Source organism: Lathyrus oleraceus, chromosome 5 (genome assembly GCF_024323335.1).
Source record: "Lathyrus oleraceus cultivar Zhongwan6 chromosome 5, CAAS_Psat_ZW6_1.0, whole genome shotgun sequence".
In the NCBI taxonomy this organism is placed as follows: Eukaryota; Viridiplantae; Streptophyta; class Magnoliopsida; order Fabales; family Fabaceae; genus Lathyrus; species Lathyrus oleraceus.
Genome location: NC_066583.1, coordinates 178,031,081 through 178,057,584, shown reverse-complemented (window position 1 = coordinate 178,057,584; position 26,504 = coordinate 178,031,081).

The following is a 26,504-nucleotide window of genomic DNA, read 5'->3' as shown; positions in this document are numbered from 1 at the left end:
GTGTTTTAAGGTCCTAAGACCACAAACAAAACAAAATCACAAGCACAGATATAATGGCTCAAGTTAGAAAAATGAAAATGACTGAAGCATAAACAATAGACCCATGTGGGCAAAGAGAAAATATGATATGAAATGCTAAAATAAAAGCATAAAGTAAATAACAAGAAATAAAAACAAGAAGTAAACGACACTAAAATAAAGCTAATGCAATAAGTTGTTAGTGAATGTTAGTGAATGAAGAAAGGATGTTTAAGTCATTTTTTGGATAACACTCAACTATCCATTCACAAGCATGAAGATATGAACCTGTGCATCATTCATGAGAAGGGATCCAACTTGGATAAAATCAACAAGTATGCCACTAGCTCTCATAAATGGAAAAGGAGCAAAATCTTCACACAATACCATGAGGAATAGGAGACTTGCAATCTCACTTACAAAAATGCTATTGCCTTTGGGACAAATTTAACGCTATGTTAAGCAATCATAATTGGACTTATGCAGAAGTCACAACTATCTGAGGTCGGTCAATAATAATATTGGTGTTAATGCATGCTAGAGACAAGGTATCAAGACCAAGCTCCTAAACCATACCACACACACACACAAAAACAAGAGGGGATAAGCATATCTCAATCAAGGTCATGTTGATTCATTTGTCACAAGGTCATTGATGAATCAACTAGATATTGATCCATGAGAAGTCGTTGGCCAAAAAGTGATTGGGAAGAAATAAGATGAAGATGAAGAGAAAAAAGATGAGGATCCCAAATTGGTCAACGGATGAACCTCACTTGATCAATGTCATTCATTTATCTTAAGGGATGAATTTCAAACTTCATCAACCCCATAAATCCGATGGTATTGAACAAGTCAATGTCTAATTCAACCAATACCAAGGCCAAACAGAAGTAAGGTCAACACAAAGTCAATACAAAAATTCAACAAGACAATAAATCAATTAAACCATTTTAAAAACATTTTAAAAATGAAGAAAATAAGTTTTTAAAAGTCAAAAAACCTAAAACCTCTTCAAAACACCAAAGAAATGGCCAAAAGAATATCATAGGTCAAACAAGGTCACGACTAATTTTTTTTGGCATTTTTCAAAAGTTAGAAGTAATTAAAAACTAATTAAAACCAATTAAAAATCATAAAATTCATAAAAAATATCAAACTCAATCCAAAAATTAATTTTAAATCAAAAATGGGAAGGGGAAATTATTTGTAAATTTGTGTTGTTGGTCCCATAATTTTTGGATTAAAAATGAAATTATAATGAATTTTGGAAGAAATTATTAATTAGAAAACATTTTAGAAAATTAAAACAAATCAGAAAAACACGAGCCATCAAATCACCCTCATTAATTGAGGTGGCATATTTGATTGCCTCAAGCGCGCGCTCCACATGTACACTCAGTCAATGCATCACACACTTGGTAATCAAAAGCAATGGACCATATTAAAACGTGGAATGAAGATCTGAGGGTGAGGGACAAGCCACCACACCACCAGAGCCATAGCTCTGGTCATCTTCTCCGGTGAGGGCCACCAGACTGGTTAGATCAAAATTTTCCAGAAATTCATGGACCGTATACCATTTTAAAGAGAAAAATGAAAAGATCACGAATATCACCTCCATTTCTTCCATCTCTCATTCTATGATTAGAATAGTGGATATGCAATTTGAGGTATCCAACCTGAGTTGCTTCGATTCAACCTCAAAATAACTTAGGAACATTGCCTACATTAGTAGGACTTCAGCCATCACCAAATTGAGTCTAGATCTAGAGAATTGAGGGAGAATCGAAGAAATGAAAATTGAAAAAAATCACCTTCAGGGAGCAACTTTAGAGCTTGATTCTTGATGCAATTCCACTTGATTTCTCTTCATCTTGCTTGTAGAAGTCTAATGGAATAAAAATGGCAATGAAACCTTGGAGTACTTGTTCACGAACAAAAATTTAACAAGAGCTCGATTTCAAGAGAAATCTTCAAGGTATTCTATAATTTGAAGTTATGGAGTTCGCTAGCTTAGCTGGGGAAAGGTCCTCTTTCAATTCTGAGCAAATGATGCTTCATTTATAGGCCCATGAAATGATTTCCACACCATTCCAAATTTGAACCAAAAATAGCAATTCATGGTGCATAGGTGCATGGGCGCGTGTTCAGGTCCAAATGATGATTGCAATCCACTCCAATTCATGCAAGAAAACCATTAAAGTCATCATATGAGGCCACGTAAAGTTGTACATCAATTGGAGTTCAAAACTTGCTCTAACAAGCCAATGAAAGAACTCATGCGCAAGTCCTTCAATTCTTGTCAAAATGATGTGATCTTGGACTCTTTGAAAAGCTATTAACATGAGGAACAAAATTGATGTTGGGACTTTTTTAATTCGAAGCTTGGAATATGGTGAATTCTGGCCTTGAAGATGGAGGTATCAAACATACTTAAAAAAATTTCTGAGTTATAAGTCAAATGATCCCTCTTTCCACCTTGAATAACTTTCGATATGAGCTTCAAATGACTTTGGTTCCTTCTAAAAATCTGTATCCCTTTCAACTCTATTCAATTTTATCATAAATTTGACACCATTTGGAGTTTGGGTGATGGAGTTATGGATTTTAGAAGTTGCGGAAATTTACTTGTTCAATGATGAGGACCAAAATAGACCTATAATGTTTCCTCATGGCACATGACTTTGCAAGTAGAATTTTACCTTTATCAAAGAAGAAAAGTTGAATAAGACATCTTGAAATTAATCATGAAACTTGTATCATATTCACATCATACAAATTGAGTAAGTTATGGTTCTTGGAAGTTGACCTTTTATCTAGGGCACAAACAAAATGACCTATAATCATTCACCATAAAAAATTACTTTCCAAGCAAAATTAGATCTAGATGTAAACATTAAAGTTGTTTGGAATGTCATAAAGAGTAACTTTTATCTTAGAATAATTTTCACATGACAAACATTTTAGGATATAGGGTATAGGAATCCCTAGATTTGACGAGTTGACTTTTCTAGTCAACCTCCTTGAACCAACTTTCAAACTTGAAGTTACTTTGCTCTTAGAGGCTCATGGAAGCTCATATATGCTTATGATAATGTAAATATGAAGTATACCATGATATATTTGACCAATTATTGAAGAAACTTGCTGAGAAAGGCACACAAGATACCCAAATGAATTAGGGCTTCCTTGACAAACAAACTTCAGACTCTTGATACATTATTGATCAAAATGACAAATAAAGAACATGGGGATCCATATATGATGTTTAGAACCAATGTGAACCTTTGCTATCCTGATCTCTTGCATTGAGGGTCTCAAACCCTAGTTGTGAGCTTGGTGAGGCACATATGGACACACACATTACCTACAAAAGAAACAAAGCTATACTAGACATATTTTTGTATTTTGGTTAGTAAACAAAGAAAATAAAGTATAATACAATCACATATGCTTGGTGATCTCTCCCAATGCAAACCCAATGAATGATAGGTAAGGAGAATACCAAGGGGTGATCTCAATGCCAATGCAAAGCTATGAGATGGCATGAGGGATCTTAGGGGTTAAAATCGGGGTCTTACAAGCGCGCTATAAGCAAAACTCTATGAATTTTCCTTCTTTGCTCGCTTCAAGCATGCTAGAAGCGCCACCATATGAACTTTTCTTTGCCTTTCTCTATAGGAGCTCTCTTAGCGCACATGATACAATTTGTCTTCTTTGCCTTGCCTTCCACTCTCTTGCTTTGGACAATTAGCTACACAATGAGTTGGAATTAACTAAAAAATTGCATCAGTCAACTTTTTTCCTAACATAACCAGTATTTACATCAAAGATGGGGGTTTTCATACTCTTAACTTCTAAAACAAGTTAATAAGGTCAACGATTTCCAAGTGGCATGTACCATATTTTGCCACTTATCCTTGGGTTAGCAAAATAATTTTAATTGATAAGAAAAAATTAAACACACTATTTTAAAGGATTAATAAAAAAAATTATTGTTTCAACTTTAAAATACTTTTCTAACTTAATTATCAAGAACCTTTGTCAAAACTTCCCTATTTTTAGGGAATGCAAACACATTGTCGCATGTACTTCTCTATGAATCATAAGATATGTGAGTTATTTAAACAACGAGATAGATATGTCCATCATAGGCATATTTACCCAACCTACTATGAGGTTAAATATGTCTATGGTAAATATGAGAGATGTTGAGCCCATCCTCAACAAGAGAACTTTTATTTGATCACCATTGTTGATATCCAACATCAACGATCATTCTTAGCTCATAAATTTTAAAATTAAAAAACCATTATATACTTTAAAGTACACCTTTCACTTTGCACACTTCATTTAATATGGACTAAGGCTTTAAGCTGCAAAGCACCCCTGCAGAACATACTAGGATTTCACCTTTGGTACCCAAATTTTCTTGGATCCTGGTGTGTTAGTGGTTCTTGAAGGTCTATGTCTACTACCTTTAGATCTTTTAAATTTATTTAAACAAAAGGTCTCTAGGTGTCCAAACCTATTACAATGTGAACATTTATAAACAGTTTGATTCATTTTTTTTACTATTTACTTCTTTACTATGTGCTATATCGAATTAAAACTCTAATCCACTTTTATTTAACGAAGGACTTTAAATTGATAAGATCAAGTCAAGGTCTTATTTCCCCTTAGTAAAGTCACTTAGGGGTTTACGCAAGTTTGTTGCTTCCTTTTGCATTGAGGCATAAGTCTCGCATGTTCCTACTAAGTTTCTAATATCAACCATTTCGAGCTTAAGCATTTTATTACATTCTTCAAGAAACTCTAGATATTCTTTAAGCTCTAAGTCACGTTTCTTAATATTATCATTATCTTCAATTAACTTAGTACTTATTTTAAAAAGTTTTTTGTAAGATGGCTTTGTTACCTTATAGTCATCTTCCTCGTGATATACTTCCAAGTCGAGTTTGTTTTTCTCATCAGAGGAAGATTCTTAGAGGGTTCTTCCCAAGGTTGACTCTTCACCTTTTTCAGAGGTTTTATTTTATGTTCCTCTATTGAAGATTCCACTGGATGAAGCTTCTTCCTCTTGGTATCCCCTAAAAGATGAAGATCCTTCATATGATATTGAATTCTTCGAAGATCTTGAGTATGTTCTTTCTAAGGAGACCATAGGAGTTGTTTTGAAGGAGTTTCATAAACACTCACATCTTTTAATTTAAGGATTGGATCAGATTTCTGACTCTAGTATTTAACTCTTATGTATTGGTTAGTAGCACACATTCCAATATAATTTCTAACCTTTCTAAATTTCGAGATACATTTATGAATGAAGCATTCATTTTCTTTTCCTCGTGTGTTCATTTCCTCTTGTTCAATACTCAAATATACTCCATATACCATTTAAAGAGTATCCCAGATTTCCTTGGTGGATTAAAAATTATAGACATAAAGAAGTTTACTATCATCTAAATACATTACTAAAAAATTATTGGTTTTGAAATCAATTTCAAATTTTCTCTGTTCCTTTGTGGTCCAAAGGAAATTGAATTTATCTACTACTTCTCCATTTATTTGGTGAGTAATAAACGAATTGTTGATTATAGTTTTCCATAATTAAATATCAATACTTGAATAAAAATTTTAAACCTAGTTTTCCAAAGTTCAAACCTAATACCATTAAATAATGGAGGTGTGCTTAAGAAATATATTTTGTAAGAAAAAGTGTTGGAAGTCATTTTCCTCCTGAGACGATTAGCATTTGAACAAAAGTTGGGCTCTGATGCCACTTGTTGGACATGAGACTTCACACACAAGAGGGGGGGGGGGGGGGGGGGGGGGAATTGTGTGTTTTAGAAAAACGGTTGTTTAAAAACTTATTACCATCATTTCATAGTTTAAAACCATTTTGATAAAAAAAATTGAGTAATGGCAGTGAAAACTAAATATGTGGAAAATAAAGATTTAAGGGTAAGAGAAATGATACCATATAATCATATAGGTTTGGCCAAGAAGACCTAATCATGTCCCCAAAATTTAATCTTGAGAGTATCTCATAGTGCTTAAGAGATTTTAGTAGGTTAAACTCTCGAACCCCCTTATACAAGGAAAAATGAAGTTTTAGGCTAACTTCCAACCAAACAAAGAACAGTGGACTAAAGCGGTTAGTCTTCCTTCCAAACAGTGGACATGAGTAGTTAGTCTTCCTTCGAAACAAGAACTTTAAGTGGTTAGTCCCCAAGCTAAACCGACATTTTATACAGACTTATCTCGAACCAATATTAAGTTTTTAACAGGTTTTCTCTAAACCGAACCGAGATTTTGAAAAGGATGCTCACAAACTAAGTTGAGATTTTAAACCAGACTAGTCTCAAATTGAACCGAGGTTTCAAACAGGATGATCACGAACCATGTTGAGATTTTAAATAAGGGTGATCTCGAACCAAGATGAGATTTCAAACTGAGTTGATCTTGAACCGAAGTAAGCTTTTACACAAGTTGAGCTTACAAACTGAAACAACAACATAAGAACCTAAATCACCAAAGAAATATTTTAACAGGTTTAGTATTGAACCCAAATAAAACACTCTTTTAAAGATAAATTATTCAACCAAAAGTAAAACACTCCTTGGTGAATTTATAATAACACCTTTTCTAGAATATAAAGTTCCTCACCAAACACAAAGACTTTCTCGAAGCGCTAAGACTAAGTTAAAGTAAGAGAGAGTAGAAAATACTTTAGAGAGAGAGAGAGAGTGAGGAGTGAGATAGAAGGCTCATGTTTCTAGATGTGAAAATGTGAAGGGAGAGGCCTCTATTTATAGGCTAGAGTTTGAAACAAAAAAGGAACAATCCATGGACCTAAATAAAAGATCCAAACAAATTAGGACATTAGGAAAATCGATTGGAAGCTCTCAATAATTGTTTGCAAAGGCTCAAAATGGAAAAAATTGATACAGATACATCGCCCTTCATTAATAGATTGTCACAATCGTTTATGGATAATGTTTGCATTGAACCAATCGATTGGGCAATTATGTCAATTGATTGGACATTTCAAAACTCTGTCCAAAACTATTTTGATAGTTCCTCATCCATCCGACACGGTTTCAAAATATTTTTGGGATTTTTCTTTGAGAAATAGAGTCTTAAAAACATGTTTTAGTGTGTGTGTGTGATTTATCCATATAATTTTACGAAAAACACCCTTGTGTTTTTACAAAACATGGTTCACTCATATGCGATTTGGCGAGATTTCACACTTCCTCTCTTTCACACTTTGAAGCTTCAATTCTTTCTAAATAACCTAATCATATAAGAAATTTCTTGAATCTTCTTAGAGATGAGGCTTACGATATCTTCAAGTTAAAAGCCATCATGAGAGGATGTTTGTAGCGATCACTAAACCCTAATTCATATGCTTGTATCTGTAACGGCTTGTCATACTTGAATACGAATAGGTTGCAAAGGTTGTCATTAGTAAACCAATTTGTCCAAGTTTTCATTGAAGTTTCTATTTAAGTTGTCATCATCAAAGGCAAAGCCTAATTGTCATCCTTTGGCTTTGATCACTTCTTTAACTAACTTGTAAAATATGGTTCTACATGAAATCCATCACACGAGTTATTCGAGATACATTTTCTATTCTTTACCTTTACTACACCCATCTTATTTTTCAAATTGATTTGGGTGTTGAAATTCTAACCTTGTAGATTTATCCCTGCGCCACCGTAACAAAGTCAACACTACTGATTTAGGATTCTTCATCGTTAATAAATACCTAATTCTGGTTCTAGAATGGAAAAATAAAATAAAAATTAATTTAAGTTATGGTAGTTTTGAAACAACCTTTGTCTTCTTATTTCAAAACAATTCATTAGATTGTTGCTTGATTACATATTTATGCCACTTGTTTTTTCTTGGTTATTGATATTTTCCAGATTTTAGAATTCAAATATGCATGAGGCATGCCTTCAAATTCTATAATCCATACCATGACAATACATGGTTTATTTTTATGTTTATGTTATTTTCTTATCAATTATCTTATTAGTTATTTTTTGTTAGCAATGGGCAAGATCAATATGTTGAGGACCCACACAGGATAAAATAGACACTAGACTATTGTCTATACTAGGAAGTGTATGTGTGTAAGATACACATTGATCGAGTTAGACCATGTGAGTCATAACCCCTGCCCAAGGTCCAAGAGCCTAAGGTGGAGTTGCTTGAAATGCAGGTGCTAGATATGCATACTGTGAAGACATGACTTCTCAAATGTTTTGATGACGACAAACTTCTCTACAAGTCTAAGATTGATTGACTAAAAGGATTGATCAAGATTCAAGCTCATGAAGGAAGTTTTCAACTAAATGATCAAGTCTCGATGAAACTCATGAAGATTCGTATTTCAAATGAATAGGTATAACACTTGACCTCTAGATGATTATACAAGTGTTCAAAACATGTCTCATTCATGCCATACTCATTGGAAGTAATTTTATGCATCAAAAAAATCATAACACTTCATTTTTTAAGCTATTTTTCAAATCTGTGATGAAGTAATCGATTATCCATTTTAAGGATATCGATTACTCTGTGAAAAATTCAAATATTTTTGAACGTTGGAGGCAAGTAACCAATTACCCATATTAAGGTAATCGATTACCACTTAAACGGAGGCAAAAATCAGTGTATCTCTTCATGGAAACTTTTCTATTTTCTTTACCATGAACCATGGCATCCTTTGGGTAAGTGCACCCATTTGAGGAGGTGTTTAGACAACATATATACATTATTTTTTCGGATTTCAAGTTGACCTCCTTGCAAAAATTTCAAATCAATTACTCATATTCTTTCAAACATTTTTTAAGTGTTCTTCCAAATTTTCTTAAGAGTGAAACCTTGCATAAACCTTTTTTTTAAGCATCATAGTTTCATTCCATACAAAGAACACTTGTATAATTATTGTGAGAATTAAGTGTTACAAAGGAGAAGATCAATTGATAAATTGGTATACTTCAAATTTTCAACTATTTCATCTTCTACAAAAATTCAGAATTATATCTCTTAATTACAACTTATTTTTAGGATTGTTAAGAATAAGTCTGTAAGGTTTTATCCTTGCTATCCGGTGTGTGGATGCAAGAGGTCCTTTTGTGAGAATTTGAGTCTCTATTGGACTTTAAACATTTTAAATCCAAGAGGATTGTTCTTGGTGTGTTAGAATTAGATAGAAAGGCCTTAAGGTGTCTTGTCTAGGAATCTAACATTATAGTGAATTCTCTTTCGTGTTAAAAGGGGAGTGGAGTACTCTCGATCTGCGAGGGGAACCACTATACATCGTGGTGTTCTTTACTTTCCACACTTTATAGTTTTTTATCACATAAGCATCTCAAGAAAGTAAAAATCAATAAACCGTAAAAAAATCCGAAAAATTGTCTAAGTGCCTCATTCACCCCGCCCCCCCCCCCCCCTCTAAGGCACTCCTTAAACTTACAATTGGCATCAGAGCAGGTTATAGGTAACTTGTTCCTAAAAGATCCGCATGGCTTCCGCAAGCACAAATCCGGTTTTCAAAGACGGTGGAAGTAGTAACAAACTACCACTTTTCTCTGGAGAGTATTTTGATTTTTGGAATATCCGCATGAAGGCACATCTAGAAGCCCAAGGAGAAGGCATATGGGAAGCCGTTGAAGATGGTCCGTATAATCCTATGAGTGTGGTCAATGGAATTGGTACTCCAAAGATAAAGAGTTCATATGATGAAGATGATAAGAAAAAAATCTTAAATGAAAAGAAAGCAATAAATATTCTTCAAAGTGCTTTAAGCATGGACGAGTTCTTCCGCATATCTCAATGCAAATCGGCGAAACAAATATGGGACACCTTAGTGGAGACACATGAAGGCACCTCCGAAATAAAGAGATCAAGGTTGAATACATTAAGTTAAGAATATGAGATGTTTAGAATGCTTCCCGGGGAATCCATTGTGGCGCTACAAAAGAGATTTGTTCACTTGACTAACCACTTGATTGCTCTCGGAAAAACATTTACAAATGAAGATCTCAATCTTAAAGTACTAAGATCATTGACTCCGGAATGGCAACCGAAGGTGACGACTATCTCCGAAAAGAAAAGTCTTTCAACAATGACGTCTGCATCACTCTTTGGCAAACTTCAAGAACATGAGTTAGAACTTGGTAGGCTTGAGAAACATGAAATTCAAGAAAAGAAATCTAAAGGAATTTCCTTGAAGGTAGACTCGAAAGAAGATAAAGATGATGACGCATTGGAGGAAGATGAGAATTTCATGCTCCTTGTTAAAAGGCTTGGTAAGTTCTTTAACAAAAATGCTAAATCCTTTAACGCTAAAAAGAATAGACATCAGGAAAAAGGAGACCACCACATCTACGCAAGATATAACATGCTACGAATGTGGAAAGCAAGGCCACATAAAGCCGGAATGTCCTAAACTTTCAAAGAAAGGTGGATTCAAGAGCAATAAGGATTTCAAGAACAAAAAGGCATATGTCGCATGGGAGGATAATGAAATTAGTTCTTCATCCAGATCAGATAGTGAGGAATGTGCAAACTTGGCGCTAATGGCTTCTCATCATTCTGATGATGAAGAAGAGGTTAGTAATGATTTTTCCCTTTTTGATGATGATGCACAAGGTGCAATTAATGAATTGCTAAATGAATGCAAAATTCTTTATAAAACTATATCATCTCAAAAGAAACAAATTTCTTCCTTGGAAGAAAAGATTGAAATTTTTGAAAAAGATTTTGAAAATGAAAAACAAAAGATGATTAGTGAAAAGAAGAATTTTGTATGTCTAAAGTGTGAGTCTCTCTCTTTCTAAAATGTCCAACTTAAAAGAGTCCTTGAAAGGTATGAAAAAGGACAAATTGGTTTGGAAGGGGTTCTTAGCCAACAAAGGTACTCAAATGACAAAAGTGGACTTGGTTACTCCAAATTTTCTAAACCAAGTTCAAATAAAACTATCTTTGTTAGGCCTAAGGATCAATCTCCAAAAGAAAGAGTCAACACACCAAAAGTTGTGCATCAACATCCTAAAAAGAAAAGGTTTACAAAGAAAAAGTCGTACGTTCCTAGATATAAAAGCAATTTTGAACCAACTTGTTTTTATTGTGGTATTATTAGCCATACACCTAATGCTTGCTATGTTAGAAACTTTAGTGTAACAAAGGGGCATTATGTATGGGTTGAGAAAGGTACTAATTATGAAGGACCCAAAGCAATTTGGGTACCTAACAAAACTTAATTTTGTTTTGTAGGTATGCTTGAAGGCCACATCAAATCTTTGGTATTTGGATAGTGGGTGCTCCAAGCATATGACTGGTGATGTGCACAAATTTTCAGATCTAATGCTTAAGGCCAAGGGTTATGTTACTTATGGAGATAACAACAAAGGAAGAATTCTTGGCATAGGCAAAGTATGTGCACCAAATTTCATATCCATCGAAGATGTGCTATATGTCGAAGGACTAAAGCACAACCTCTCAAGCATAAGCCAACTTTGTGACAAAGGATTCAAAATAAGGTTCACAAAAGATGAATGTTTAATTGAAGACGAAGTCAAACAAGAGGTAATGCTTATAGGTAAGCGAATTAATAATATTTTCATGATTTTCCTTGATGATGTTTCTTTGAAGGTTAAGTGTCTTGTGGCAAATGACAACGACTCATGGTTATGGCATAAGAGATTTGCTCATATTCACATGGAGCACTTGAATAAGTTAGTAAAACATGACCTTGTCATTGGATTGCCAAAGATAAAATTCATCAAAGATAGACTTTGCGATGCTTGTCAAAAGGGGAATCAAACCAAATCAACTTTCACATCCAAGAATGTGGTGTCCACTTCTAGGCCACTACAATTGTTACATGTGGACTTATTTGGTCCATCAAGAACAAGAAGCTTCGGAGGTAACTTATATGCTTTAGTTATTGTTGATGATTATTCTAGATATACTTGGACATTATTTTTAGTGTAGAAAAGTGATGCATTCAAAGCGTTCAAGAAGTATGCAAAGCAAATTCAAAATGAGAAATCATTAACAATTGCCTCCATAAGAAACGATCATGGTGGAGAATTCCAGAATACTTCTTTTGAAAACTTTTGTGAAGATCAAGTAATATTTCACAATTTCTCGGCTCCAAGGACTCCTCAAAAAAATGGATTAGTTGAAAGAAAGAATAGGTCATTGGTGGAACTTGCAAGAATAATGCTTAACAACTCAAATCTTCCTAAGTATTTTTGGGCGGATGCGGTTAGCACGTCATGTTTTGTAAGTAATAGAGTTAACATAAGACCTATCCTAAAGAAGACTCCATATGAACTCTTCAAAGGAAGGAAACCCAACATTGCTTTCTTTCATATCTTTGGATGCAAGTGCTTTGTCCTTAACAATGACAAAGATAACCTTTGTAAGTTCGACGAAAAATCGGATGAAGGTTGTTTTCTTGGTTATTCTCTTACAAGTAAAGCATATAGAATTTATAATAAAATAACTTTAAATATAGAAGAATCCATGCATGTTAAGTTTGACGAATCTAACCCCTTGAAAGAGGAAATTGTTGTTTGTGATGATGATGATGATTTTGTAGAAATTCCTAAAGAAGATACTTCAAACAAGAATCAAGAAGAACCGATTCATCAAGAGTCAAATGAAAATGATCTACCTAAGGAATGGAGGACTCATAAATTTCATCCTATTGACAAAGTAATTGGTGACATTAGTCAAGGTGTTGCTACAAGATTGAATCTCAAGGATGCATGCTTAAACATGGCATTCGTTTCGCAAATATAACCCTCTAAAATTGATGAAGCTCTAGGATATGATTAATGGATTGTTGATATGCAAGAAAAATTAAACCAATTCGAGAGAAATCAAGTTTGGGAACTTATTTTTAGACCAAGTGATACGCACATCATTGGAACAAAATGGGTGTTTAAGAACAAACTTGATGAGAATGGAATAATTGTTCGAAACAAAGCAAGATTGGTCGCTCAAGGGTATAATCAATAAGAAGGAATCGACTTTGAAGAAACTTTCACTCTGGTTGCAAGGTTAGAAGCTATTCGTTTATTACTTGCTTACGCATGTTCAATGAATTTTTAGTTATTTCAAATGGGCGTCAAAAGCGCCTTTTTGAACGGCTACATCAACGAAGAAGTCTATGTCAAACAAACCCCTGGATTTAAAGACTTCAAGCATCCTTCACATGTATACAAATTGAAGAAATCTCTCTATGGATTAAAACAAGCACCAAGGGCATGGTATGATCGTCTAAGTAATTTTCTATGTGAAAAAGGTTTTGAAAAAGGCAAAGTAGGCAAGACTTTATTTATCAAGAAGATAAAAGGGAACACCTTACTTGTTCAAGTCTACGTAGATGACATAATCTTCGGTTCAACCAACAAAGAACTATGTGAAGAATTTGCGTTGATAATGGAAGGTGAATTTGAAATGTCTATGATGGGAAAGATGAACTACTTCCTTGGATTGCAAATCAAGCACTAAAAGACGGAATCTTTATCAACCAATCAAAATATTGCAAAGAGTTGTTAAAGATATTTGAAATGGATGGTTGTAAAGCAATGTCAACACCAATGGGCTCCGGAACCTATGTTGATCAAGACGAATCGGGTGTGTCAATTGATATTACGAAGTATCGAGGTATGATTAGTTCTTTATTATATTTGAAGGCAAGCCGTCCTGACATAATGTTTAGCGTGTGTTTATGTGCTCGCTTCCAAGTAAATCGAAAGGAGTCACATCTCACGGCGGTCAAAAGAATCATGAAGTATCTCAAAGGAACAACCAATGTTGGCTTATGGTATCCTAAAAGTAGTGTTTGTAAGTTAATTGGTTATTCTGACGCGGATTATGCAGGTTGTAAAACAGATAGAAAAAGTACTAGTGGAACATGTCACATCCTTGGTAATGCATTAGTCTCATGGTCATGTAAGAAACAAGCGTGTGTTGCTCTTACTACGGCTGAAGCAGAATACATAGCAGCGGGTAGTTGTTGTGCACAAAATCTTTGGCTAAAGCAATAATTAAGTGACTATGGAATCGATCTTGGATGTATACCACTCTGATGCGACAACACAAGTGCGATTAATATTACAAAGAATCCTGTCATGCACTCAAGGACCAAACACATAGACATTCGACACCATTTCCTTCGTGATCATGTGCTTAAAGGCGATGTCGAAGTTACCTTTGTCGATACTCATAATTAACTAGCGGACATTTTCACAAAACCGCTCGCAAAAGAACCATTTTATAAGATTCAAAGAGAACTTCCATAGTTATTCACTATACATTATAATGAGGCCAAGGTACACAAGTTTTTATTTTTTTTTATTTGTGAAATTTCTCTTTAAAATGTGTATATAATTTTTTTGCCTTTTTTTGATTTTATATGAGGTAAATTTAATTTTTTGATAAAAAAAATTCACTTAAAATTGCATTAGTATGTATATTACCTTGTCAAACTTAAATTTTTTGAAAATCCTTCATATTTTGGGCTGTGCAAAGCTATTGTTTTTTCACTTTTTTCTCAGAGTAATCGATCACCCTGCCTGTTTTTGCCTTCCTCATGCATTTTTCATCTATGTAACCGATTACCCTTTTTAGAGTAATCGATTACCACTGTTTCTTCCAGAATTTTTTTAATTTTTTTTTTAACACACGTGAGTTTTTATCATAAAGAGTACTTTTGGTTTTCTTGTTTTTTTGCTTAAGTCAATCACTTCAACATTGGTCGGAAAGTGATTGAGTTGGTCATTTCTTTTTTTCTATTCACTAGTTTATGGTTGTAAGTTAGTACATTTCTAGTTTCTTTTAAGACTATGCTAAGTCCGTTGGCTTTTTATGTTTTATCCGTCTTTCCATTCCGTACTAAGTTTGGTTTATATTATATTTGTATTATCTTTTGTTTCATTCTTGTGTTATGTGGTGCTTGGCGTATGTTGTTTGCATATTGTTACTTATTTCACCCTTTTTGTTAATGACAACGGGGGAGAAGAGATTGTTACTGTGCTTTTTCTTTGTTTTCTGTTTCTCTCTAACAAAATGCATATTTCAAAAGACTCCTTAAATCATAAATTAAGGGGGTGCATCAATTAAGGGGGAGCATTTGCTAGAGAAACATGCTTGGATCAAACTTTCATTTTTTTTGGGTTATCATCATAAAAAAGGGGGAGATTGTGAAGACATGACTTCTCAAATGTTTTGATGACGACAAACTTCTCTATAAGTCTAAGATTGATTAACAAAAAGGATTGATCAAGATTCAAGCTCATGAAGGAAGTTTTCAACTAAATGATCAAGTCTCGATGAAACTCATGAACATTCGTATTTCAAATGAATAGGTATAACACTTGACCTCTAGATGATTATACAAGTGTTCAAAACATGTCTCATTCATGCCATAATCATTGGAAGTAATTTTATGCATCAAAGAAATCATAACACTTCATTTTTTAAGCTATTTTTCAAATCTGGGATGAAGTAATCGATTATCCATTTTAAGGTAATCGATTACTCTGTGAAAAATTCAAATATTTTTGCACGTTGGAGGCAAGTAACCGATTACCCATATTAAGGTAATCGATTACCACTGAACCAGCGACAAAAATCAGTGCATCTCTTCATGGAAATTTTTCTATTTTCTTTACCATGAACCATGGCATCCTTTGGGTAATTGCATCCATTTGAGGAGGTGTTTAGACAACATATATACATCATTTTTTCAGATTTCAAATTGACCTCCTTGCAAAAATTTCAAATCAATTACTCATATTCTTTCAAACATTTTTTAAGTGTTCTTCCAAATTTTCTTAAGAGTGAAACCTTGCATAAACCTTCTTTTTAAGCATCATAGTTTCATTCCATACAAATAACACTTGTATAATTATTGTGAGGATTAAGTGTTACAAAGGAGAAGATCAATTGATAAATTGATATACTTCAAATTTCCAACTATTTCATCTTCTGCAAAAATTCAGAATTGTATCTCTTAATTACAACTTATTTTTAGGATTGTTAAGAATAAGTTTGTAAGGTTTTATCCTTGCTATCCGGTGTGTGGATGCAAGAGGTCCTTTTGTGAGAATTTGAGTCTCGATTGGACTTTAAACATTATAAATCCAAGAGGATTGTTCTTGGTGTGTTAGAATTAGATAGAAAGGCCTTAAGGTGTCTTGTCTAGGAATCCAACATTATAGTGAATTCTCTTTCGTGTTGAAAGGGGAGTGGAGTACTCTCGATCTGTGAGGGGAACTACTATACATCGTGGTGTTCTTTACTTTCCGCACTTTACCGCTTTTCATCACATAAGCATCTCAAGAAACTAAAAATCAATAAACAGTAAAAAATCCGGAAAATCGTCTAAGTGCCTCATTCACCCCCCCCCCCCCCCCCCCCCCCCCCCCTCTAAGGCACTCCTTAAACTTACACATACAACTGAACCAAAATCATATCCAAATGGCATATATGATACATATGTATTGTGTTATTCCGGGGAAGATATGACTAGAGATATTTGTAAGAGAAAGGTATTTTACATCTCAATTGTACTATATTATGTTTAATTATTGTTTTACTTTTCTTTTAATTAAGTTACTTATGTTTTTAGTTATGTGATGTTACCTTGGAATGTATCAACAACATGAAGAAGGTCATTGCTTTTGAGATTCCTGAAGAACATTGATTCACTAATTCCATTCAATGTATTGGTCTAGTCGACCTCGCCATGACCATATTCAACATACTTGATCATGATTTGATGAAAACCTTCTCAAAGAGGTGGCACGAGGAGACGAACACGTTCCACCTTATAGTTGGGAGAGATGACACTGACACTTGATGATGTGTCATGCTTTCTTCATCTCTCACATACACGAATATCTCTTTTACCTAAACTATTACCAAAGAGTAAGGAGTGATATTGTTGGTCAAACTAGTTGAGTTAGACATGAAGGGGACCTTTTAACAAGTTGAAAATACTATGGGGCTCATGCATGATTCAAATTCCTCAAAGAGGAGTTTGACATACACATGTTAGTTGTAAATTCCACATTGGAGAAAGGAGACAAAATGGAGTCATGTGCACCAAACATTTTCCAAGAGGTCGTGTCTCCTATTTTTGGTGAGCTCGACCGTTTTTACTAATAAGACTGCAACCTACACCACCTTGTACATCTCTTGTTTTTCGAAGTTCTAGAGATGATTTATGACAAATCCTAACAGACAACAACAATTTATTTCTTATATAAGGAGTTAAATGATGCAAAAAAAAAATCAAGACGAGTCAGCTGGTAGGATATATGGAACTACTTTGAGTAAATTTGCATGTAATTATTTAATTAATTGTTCAAAATTAGTTAATATACAATATCGTTTTATGATTAGTATATTGATGCATGTATGGATCTATCACCACTTTCCATGTAGGGATGCCAATTTGCATCTGTTAATGGAATGCCCGTGGGGATTATCTATTTAGGGCTATGAAGTTGGAGAGTTTTGCCCCTCGGTAACGGTGATGGAGGAAAAAGTTCCCCTGATGATCCTCTTGATATTTTGGATTACCATTCAATTCTATTTTGCTATGCATTATGGGATATTTATCAACAATTTTTTGTGTGGATATTTGACAATTCTAGTTTTCTATTTTTTTGATGCGTTATGAGATATTTTAGTTATGAGTTTTCGTATGGTTATGCATGGTAGCAATAGGCTATGTTGGGTATTTTTTTTGACAGAAAAAGAAATATAGTAGCTGCAAATGCTTTTGCATTTTTTTATTATTGATGCAAGATATACTTTTATTCTAAAAAAAAGAAAGATGCAAAACGTATGTGTTTTTTTTAAAACAAGGAAAAAACAACAAAATACCAGTGTCATAGTTTTGATCTAAAAGTATACAAATTTTCTTAAGATTCAATGTTTCGTGAATCTCCGTGGGTACCATGTGGATTTGTCGGGACGGGGACGGCGGAAAATATTCCCCCATGGAGGGGATTGGGGTGGGGACAAGGAAAATCTTTGGGGTGGGGTGGGGAGCGAGGAAGCATCTTTCGTGCATTTTCTGCCTCATTGGCATCCTTATTTCCAAGTATTGGTAGTAGAAGTTTGACAAAGGATATATGGAGACTGAGCCATGTGTGAACTTATTTATTCATATGAAGAGTGGTAAAAATAAAAACTTATATATAAAGGGACTTGATCACCTACTAGTGTAGAATGTAGTGTTTGAGAACTACACACTCGCCAAGTCACACGGCTGTTGGATGACACGTGCTTCTTTTCAAGTTAAATCAGATGTGAATTACATTGAATTTAGTACATGTTTGAGCGAGCATTTCACCAATTTAGGTACATGCAAGATATTTTCATACATTATGTTGAATCCAATTGACCTATTATCAGCTCATCCTAGACTTGTTAGAGGTATACTGAGTACTTGGACAATATTTTATCTCCTCAGGATCGAGACACTCAGATCTTTCATGGTTGTGAAACTGTACAGGCCTATAGGAGGTGGTATTTAAAATTATATATATATATATATATTATATATATATATATTATATATATAATATATATATAATATATATATATATATATATATATATATATATATATATATATAATTGACTAAAGAATTTTAAGGGAAAACAAGGTTTCATTACAAGAGAAAAGGATGAAAATGAGAATAAATAGTTCATGTGTAACCCAATATATGCAAATTTTTAGGCTTGTTTTATTTCATTTAAATTTGATTGTATATTATGTACAATATTATCATATTTAACTTGGCATCTTATATTTTATATGATTTGGTTTTTTTAGTTCAATTTTTTTTTTTTGAATTTTTTAGATTATTATTTATGTTAGTGCATTTTATAGGTGTTTTCAATATTTAGTCTCTATTATTCCTTGGGGTCTATAGAGTTAGGTGATACCTTAATCACATATGTTGATGTTATATGCTAAAGCCGAATTTGTCCGAAGTCATTTCATGATACTGCAACGTGCATGTTTTAGCCTAGAGAAGAAGTAACTAGTTTGTCTGATATAAGATTTTGTTTGCATTTTATTGATATTTAATTATTTGCAATTTATTATTGGTGTTTAATATATAGTATGGTGGATTTCGTTTATTTTGTTGAGAAAGATAAGTGTAAGTTGAAAGTGTCGAGAAACAAGTGTGTGAAAGTCCCACATTGATTAGAAAAATGGAGATTGGGCATTTTATAAGTGAGAGAAGCCATACACCTATCACATTAAGGTTTTGGGTGAGTATGTGGCGTGTCTCTTACAATGTGTGTTGCTCTTAAAGAAATACCCCAATGTAAAAAATTTCTCTCATGTTGAACCCCAAAATTGATGATCCAGCAACGGTATCCATAGTTGTTGGTTCAAGTGAAGGAACAACTCACTTGTATCAAAATCCCTCCTCACATGGTGGCAGGTATCAGACATGTCTCGTTGAAAAAATGTCAATAACGGAGTACAAAGTGTATGTGGATGAAAGAACTTCCACTCTATGGGGAACATTGTGAATATAGTCACACTTGAGGGGGGTGTTGAAAAAACAAGTGTGAGTTGGAAGTGTCGAGAAAAAAGTGTGGAAAAATTCCATATTTATTAGAAAAATGGAGATCGAGTACTTTATAAGTGAGAGAACATACACACATATCTATCACCTTACGGTTTGTTTATGAATTCAATCATTTTTGGATTTTAGAATTCGAAGATTATTTTGATTTTCAAATTCTAAAAAAAATTATAAGTTTCAAATATTTATGAGGTTTAAGAGATAGAAAAATATTTCACCAAATTTTTGGCAATTTCTTTTCCCACCCATATGTTGTAGATCGCACCTCTGAAAACCCAAAAATGCCCTCATATTTTTCAGAGATGCATCTCTGAATGCACCAGAGACCATTTTTGCCAAAATTTAGTTTGGAGATGCATCTGCGAAGATTTCTGGGGTGAATTCGTAGATGCATCTTCGAAATCTTCTCTGCATGTTTCTTAGCAGAAACATTGTCCTAAGTTTGTATTCTTTATGAATCCAAAGTCATTTTAATTAGACTAACATTGCCAATATTTGATTCAAACATTAATAAACACGAATATTGTAGAACAAGGTAAATGTGTTAATTAAAAAACATTCAATCATATTACGAACATTATTCTCAAAGTATGGTAACAAATACAAAAATATCCAAAAATACAAATAAAATCATAACCTACTACATATGCCTAATCCTAACCATTGGCTCCTCCTCTACCGTCAGTAACCCAAGGAATTTCATGCCTCGGTAAGAATGAAACGTGCTAGGGCAGCTGCATCATCGCCACCTCTATCAAATAACCCAGACTTTATGCCTCATACATAATTCACATAATATTCTGATAGATTGACAACACATCAATAACATGGTCATCCTTGGCCTGCTCATTTTCCAATATCTCCTCATGAGCAGGCCTAGGTGGACGTCTAGGGGCGTCTGGTGTCATGATAGGGTGTGAGACATTATGGAACCAAGTCATGTAATCGTTCGTATAAGACCACTGACTTGTGGCTGACATACTTTGATACTCCCCTGGTACCAGATGACTTTTGTAGTCCTTCAGTATGTCATCAAGATGTATGCAGACTATCATATTAGGAACTGACATAGAGGGAGATCTCGAAATGATCTGCACATATCCAAACTGGCGCATGCGTCACTTCAGAATATACCTGCACATCAGATTCTCCCCACATGCCAACCATCCAGAATAAAATGAAATGGGATCGAAGGGAACAGTGTCCCAATGAGTGTTGTATGGTGTCCAGTCGATGTCATTATGCTAAGTCTAGTTAATATAAACACGGAACCGGCCATACAACATCATTCCCTCTATGCGGGAAATATAGGCAAGCACGTGGCCAATCCTTGTTATACTCTAGCACACGATCAAACTAGTGGATTCGATGAAAGTGGGATTGGATCCATCCCTGATAATGAATAAGAAAAAAATTGATCGTAACAATTGTAAAAAAAACTAGTTTTAATATTAATAGTGGCTATGGTAGTTACCATCAGCAGGGTGCAGGAGCCTATCATTTGCTTTATCGTCCTAAGATAACCTTCACTCAGCTTGGAGTACAGGTATCTCAAACAGGCGTCCCCCCAGTTTCACTTGTGAATGGATGACAAGTCGATGAAATGGACGTGCCAACGAAGGATAGTAGGAAACACCTCAAAGCACACTCTTTGTGGTAGGTAACATGTAGTTCATCGTCGTCGGCATTCTCGACCAACTCCAAGTTTTCTCCATAAAGCTTCTCCCAGTAAGAAAATTTTGCATGCACGCCTCTGGTGTTCTCACACAACATCATGGCATACATTGAGTCAGCTCTCAAATAAATGACCATCACCTCTTGGGCTTCAACATAATTGATCCTCAAATGATCAGGTAACCTCCCTTTACTGGGAAGGTGTAAAAGGAAAGAAACATCATCTAGGGTGATCATCATCTTGCCAATGGAGAAGTGGAAAAATAACATTTTCTTATTCCATCTCTCAGCAAAAGTCCCCCTCATGCCATGGCTAATGGTCTTGTACCCAAAGCAACAAATGTCTGCAAGACCGGAGTACTGGAGGACACTTTGGAACCAATAATCCTTAGGCTGATAAAGCTTTAGATTCTTTCTGTCGTTGTTAAAAGGCTTCAAACAATCATGCTCCTATTAAAACATAAAAAAACAAAATATCACTCGCAAGGCAAGTGTTTAAAACATATAAATAATAAGCGTTAACAAAAACACCTCTTCAACACAAACATGCCTAGCAACATGATCTCTATAGTATATTAGTAAGGAGGTGTCAGAGGGACCTCTTTGAAAAGGGTCTGCAAGTGGAGGAACACCATCGTGTATAGCGATAAGAGCTTTCTCCCAGTTTACGTGATCAGGGGAGACATGCACCTGGAATGGGGACCCTAGTGACAAGAGGCTCTTAGAAGTCGTTACTTCCCTCTCATGAGGCCTAGGGACGGCTCCCAGCATAACTTTGACCTGCTCACTCTGAAGCCAAGCCCTCTCATGTTGAACGAACACATGCTGGGTTCCAGAGTAGAGTCTCAGTCTATCGTTGTTGTTTGCATCCATTTATCCTGAAATAATATGAGAAAAAGACATTAATTTTCATCCAGAGCAATTCCAGATATGCATCTCCGAAAACCAATAAGGATGCAATTCAGAGATGCATCTCCGAAAAAGCTCGTGCCTACAACAATGGAAGAAACTGATACTAGTCGTGCCTTAACAACCAAAAGCGCAACCAAATCCATAGTGCATGTCTCTAAAAGCTATCTATTACGAAATTGACTACTAACTACTACAAATGTAACAAACAATTTTACCTAATACATTAATCAAAACTCAAAATATGTTAAATGAGAAACTGACTCAAAAAAGTGTTGAAGATTAATGAGTGAAGTTAGTTAATATTGAAATGCTTGAAGTAGATGTAATGTTTATCCTTGAAGAAGTTTGAAAAATAGACTGGATGTGTGTTGCTCACGAGCTCCACTGATATCTTAAAAAAGTTTCAGAAAATGAAGAATGAGAAGAGGGAGAGTCTGATGCGTGTTATATATACATTAAACACTTTCGGAGATGCATCTCTAAAATTTCCATTGGATTTGAAATTAAGGGTTATTTCGGACATGTATCTACTAATGAACCTTAAACCAAATATGAAGATACATCTCCGAATTAAATTTTCTTTAAAAACAGTATGTTCGAATCTGCATCTTTAAAAACTGGAGGGTTTTTTTTATTTTTCTCCAAGGGTACGAGAGAACTTATAATGGTGGAAAAGGAAATTGCTGTCATACCCCAAAATTCACCCTACCCTTCATAGTGATCATCTAGGTCACTAACCCTAATCATATGCATTTCCTCATGGTCATTCATTCCATTTGCATAAACATGGTTCAATACCAGAGGACAAACATCTTGGATTCAAAGCTTTATGCTTGCACCTAGAGGAAACTAGGGTTTCCCATCAACTTTAGGTCGCTCAATCAATCAAGCCCTAATTTTGGGGTAGCTTTTGAGGCTTGTGCATGTGCTTGTCATTAAAGATTCAACTTTGGCTTCTTGGTGAAGAAAAACCCTAATTTGGGGGTCTCACTTGATCATGACTCCATAAACCCTAATCATGTCCAACACTCCTTGTATGGGGCCCATAAACCTAGTTTCATCTGATGCACCTTCGTTCATGGTGCTTGAGTCTCTTGCTTGATCAAATTGAATTCAATAACCTCTTGTTTATGATTCACTCATGTTGATTCCTTAGTTTTGATTCCATGGACTTCATGTTCCCACATGTGCATTTTATCACTGGTTTTTTATCATTGGTTTTAGTCTAAGTTCTTGGTCCCACAACTTTCATCTGCTTCCATTCATTCCATAACATTTCATCTGGATCATCCTTGTGCCTAGTCCTAGTCCATGCCTTGTTATTTCATCTAGTTAATGTTGTTCAAGCTCACTTCATGCCATTGTCATTGCTCAGTGTTATGCCCATGGATCTGTGATTAGATAATGTCATTGTCAATTTTTGGCCTAATGGGATTCATTCAAGATTTGTCACATGTCATCATTTAATGGTTTATTCATGGATCTTTGTTTGTTCCATTTCATTTCAAGTCATGCATGTTCAAGTTCATTCATGTCAAGTTTCAATTCATTTTCAATTCATGATTTTATCCAAGTTACAAGTCATATTCAATTCATGTCCAAGTCATTGATTCATCAAGTTCATCATTTAATTCATCAATTCATCCATTTCAATCCATTACAAGTATCATGGTTATACAAGATTCATTGTTCTTGTACAAGCATCAAATTCATTCACTTCAAGAATCAATATCAATTCAAATATCAATCCAATTTCATTCAAATAAGCAAATTTCATTCATCGCGTAATCATAAAATGTTCATTACATGAAAAAAAACACCAAAATTTGGCAACTTGGACCAAGTGTTGACTTTGGTCAACTTTGACCAAAGTCAACCCAACCTTTTTTCATCCTAAATCCCTAAATCCCCAATTCTAATTCTAATCTTATCTTCAAAATCCACCTTGATCCTTTGGTTGGCCATTTGTACATGTTGCTTCAAAATTCCAATTTTGATGTCATGTTACCTTGTCCAACCACCCTCCATGTGCATAACCATGCTAAGAAACATAGTCAAGCCAATGAACCAAGTTAGAACATGCAGCATATCAAAGTCAGAGTGAATGCACATTACCTACATGAACCACTCCACAAGCGTGGCCTGATGAATCACAAATTAGAATGAATGCAATGCATACATGAAGTCATAAGTCAGAAACATTGTCAAAGCATGATACAAAACCAAGTCAGGACATGAATACAAGACTACAAGCTACCAACATGAGCAAACAATTAAACCTTGGACATAAACCAAAGTCAGAGCCAACAAGGAACCACATTCACATCATCTTATAGACCTTCCTGCATAAACATTAAACCATGGTGTCGCATCCTGCGAAAATCAACCGGCGAGCTAAAAATAAAACACACACAGAGCCGCCACTGCGCGTTATTTATCCCAAAATAGGGAAAGGAAACGCTCAGAGAAACCTGGAAAGGAAATGGTCTCGCGACCAAAGAGAAAGGGTAAGGGAGTCGGTTACTCAAGGGGAAGGTATTAGCACCCCTCACGTCCGTCGTACTCGACGGGATCCACGTTCTAAAAAAAGAAAAGGTTGCTAAACATCACACACACACACACACAGGGAACGCAGGTGGGATTAAGAGAAAGGAGCTCGATAGGACGTCGCATCCTATGCCTACATATCTTGTCTGGAACAAGAATCAGAGCCATTGTAGTTCGGCTTACGCACGCCAAACAACACAAAACATACAAACAAGCAAGGGTGGCAAACATGGAGCCCGACAACCACTCGATGGAATTACGTCGGCATCCGAACCAAAACACGCACAAAACGGCAAACGTGGAGCCTGACTGCCAATCACTGGGCTTACGTCGGCATCCGAACCAAAACACAATCAGATAACAAGTAAACACACGCAAAAAAGAAAAAGGTTGCCCGGAGTGGTCTCGCACGACCACCTGCCTACATACCTCGTCTAGAACAAGGATCAGAGCGATGTAGTTCCCCTGAAAGGGAGAAACTCTCCTAACCAGAAACCAGGGGAAGACACGACACTAGGGAGACTACGACTCGAGCCTAGATGTTGTCATGCAAAGTCGTCCTAAGTTCAGGTTTCTATCCTACTTGCATAAGCAAGCCTATCCTAACCAGGAAAGAAGCAAGCACACAAGCATACAGAATATAAGCATACATCAAATGAGAACAAGCATCTCAAACAAGCATGTCAATCAGATATCCACATAGCACGCACTATAGCCAAACAAGGGGGCTCAATCAATAGGTTTGACTGCCGAAGCGAGTCGTCTGTACGGGCTGGGTTTGCTCTTAACCTTGCCATTACGAGGCTAAGGTGAAGCAGATGAAAGGATGAAGTGAGGATGAGACCTCACAGCTCTTATCCCTAACCAGGGAGAGCTTCTGACAAATGAGCATGGGTCCAGAATGGGGGAACCCTTCTATACTCAGAGACTCTGACACAATGTGCACTGCACGGATCTTGGGCTTGTAATCTCAATGCTACAACCATGTAATGGGAGCAAGGAGAAGACTCACAGAATAGTGGGGGACAGATTGCTTATCCCTAACTTCCACCAATTGCCTTATTTAAAGGACTTTCACCTGCTTGGCACAAAAAATAAACAACCACAATCATTGCCTCTTAAGGAGGACTTCAGACAGTTTGCCCGGTCAAATAACAGACCGGGTCTCCAGACTACATGAAGTTAGGAAGTTATACCTCAATGCAAGTTGCTTAAGCAAAGCAAAGCAAAAGTTCACAAGGAACTGAGCAACTAAAAGTACCTGGAAACAGTCAAACACAGTAAGTACTCAGACAGACAAAAATATACAGCAAATATTAATCAGTCAGACTATGCAAACTAATGCACAACAAAGGCAAGCTATGAGCTCAAGCCCAAACTTCACAACCTACAAAACAAAGTTATGTTAGTGTACAAACATCAAACAACATCAATTGAATTGACTTGGATCATTCTCCATATACATTGCACCTTTTTATCCTGAAAAATCAATCAAATGTTAGCAACTAGACCACTAGGCCAAGCCTAGGGTCCAAAGGTAAGAAAAATTCCTAAACAGCAAGGGATATCCAACCAAAGTCAAATTAATGTCAAACAAAAGCCAACACAATTAGTCCCATGTCCATATCATTCATCATGTTCATTTTATGCACAAAACAAATCAAACTAGTTCAAATGGAACACCAAACATGCAAAC